The 2,158-nt window shown below is 47.2% G+C and overlaps 1 protein-coding gene across 1 annotated transcript in view; it reads right to left on the reverse strand.

Moving 5' to 3' along the window:
* PKNOX2 (PBX/knotted 1 homeobox 2) overlaps positions 1 to 2,158 on the reverse strand; it is a 62,361-nt gene that overhangs the window by 51,251 nt on the left and 8,952 nt on the right. The window lies entirely within an intron of this gene.

Consider the following 2,158-nt stretch of genomic DNA (forward strand, 5'->3'; position numbering starts at 1 on the left):
TTTTCTTTTTTTTTCTTTTTTCTTCCAGCTGGTATTTTCTGATGGCTCAATCTTATAACATGCAGGACTACGAGGCTAAAAATACCCGTTTCCATAGGAACGCAAACTCCGGCGTTTTAAAATATAGGAATTAACCTTGCGCTAATTCCCATCCTTAAATCGCAAGTTTGGCACTGGATGTTTTTGCTCGCTTTGGGGTTTGTTTTTTTTTTTTATTTTCTCAGGGGCACCACGGCGGTCCATGCAGACAAGCATGGACTGAATGTCATTTGTGCAAAAAAAAAATATTGCTTTAGAAATTAATATAAATTTAAAGAATTAAATTGTAATCACGCTTCAGCAATGCCCGGCGAGCGCATCTATTTTTTGGGCTGCTTGGAAGGAATTACCGCTTTTTTTCTTTTTTTGACGTTAGGAAACAAAAAAAATGGCACTTTTTAGATTTACTTAATGACTAGAACAACACAGAAGTTAAATATAAGCAAATCGGGGCTGCCGAAAGTAGGCGCAGGCTTTTGGGGAGAAATGCCCCCAAAAAGACCAAAAAAAAATGAAAAGAGAACGAATGGCGATCGGATAATTAGGGGACGCAACCAGTGCGGATGTTTTAGGTTTCTTCTTTTGGTAAAAAATCGGCAAAACCCGACGATGACGCCGAGTTTCAACCCCACCAGCAGCTCCCCACGATGCTCTTGCAAGCCCCCGTCCCCAAAAATATGTTCTCCCCCCCCCCAAAAAACACCGCTTCTTTTAAAAGGGGGGATTGCATAGAGGAGAAATAGCTTTAGGTGCTGCAAATAATTTAAAAATTGCAGGTTTTTATGGCGTGAAGAGGAGACTTCCTTACTCACAGTGACGCTCGTACCAGAGGAGGGAAYGGGGAGAAATACAGCGCTTTTCACCAACTTAAAACTGCGCACTCATTTCGCCGGCAGGTTTTTCACTGGACCTGTTTTCTAGCCCGTCGGTAATAAAAACAAGCCAATAAAATGAACACGAAAATACATTCATTAGGATTTATAACGCTCATTAAAACGGGCCGGCTATGAAAGCATGACTTAGCTTCAAAGAAGTCGGAGGGAGCGGGGAAGGGAGGAAGGGGGGGGGGGAGAAAAATGCAAATTCTCCTTGGGCGGAAAGCGGAGATTTCCCCTAATCGCCCAATCAAGCACCGGCGCAATCACCCGTGGCCAACGCGACGGGTTCAAAACGACGCCGTCCGGCGGCGGCCGCAGCGAGGAGCCGGCAAGCGTTGCATTTTAATAAAACCGAACCGGGGCCCGCGCGGAAACGGGCTTCGCTAACGACGTGTTGACACAGAAGAAGACAATTTCTGTTTAATGGTGATTACCAGCGAGAAGAAATTAAACTTGCCGGAGCGCACGGGTTAGAGATAACGGGAATAGGAGCAAGTTTGAACGCGAAATCAGCGTTTCTGCATTCGGGCGAGGGTCTCCGCGCGTAGGTGGGCGCCCATCTGCGCCCGCGCATGCGGCTTAGCAGGCAACCGCTCGTATTAGAWACGTAAAAATACTTACTAGGTGGATGCACGCGTTTGCACGGACAAGCTCCTGGCTGCCTGGGCGGTTTTTCAGCTCCATCCCGCCCCCCCCCGCCACACACACACACATACACCCCCAAAAATAAACAGCATAAATAACGAGGGACAATTTTTGCAGCGTTTATAAGGCTTGCCGGAGCCCGTGAATAAATGAAAAGCTTCTGCAAAACCGCGAGCAGGCAGAGGGCAAGTGCCCAGATTGGACTCTTTTGCTTGATGTCACCAGCGCCTGGTTTGGGGTCTAGCTAAAATCAAACCAAAGATGCTGGYGAGGACCAATATAAGGATGCTCAGGAGGACCGAGGCAAGGACAGTCGCTCAGATCAAGCCATGGATGCAAACTAAAATCAAAGCAAGGATATTGGCTATGACTAAGCCAAGGAAGGTCACTGAAATCAAACCAAAGATGCTCTACAGGATCGTTGCAAGATGCTGGCTGGGACTCAACCAAAGATGTGGATAGGATCAGTGCAGGATGCTGGCCAGGACTGGGCCACGGATGCTAGCTAAAATCAAATCAGAGATGTTAGTTCATGCCAAACCATGGACGTTAACTAACACCAAACCACGGACACTAGCCAACACCACACCATGGAC

The sequence above is a fragment of the Rhea americana genome, unplaced genomic scaffold, assembly GCF_003343005.1.
Source record: "Rhea americana isolate MKP2758 unplaced genomic scaffold, rheAme1 scaffold_522, whole genome shotgun sequence".
NCBI classification, from domain to species: Eukaryota; Metazoa; Chordata; class Aves; order Rheiformes; family Rheidae; genus Rhea; species Rhea americana.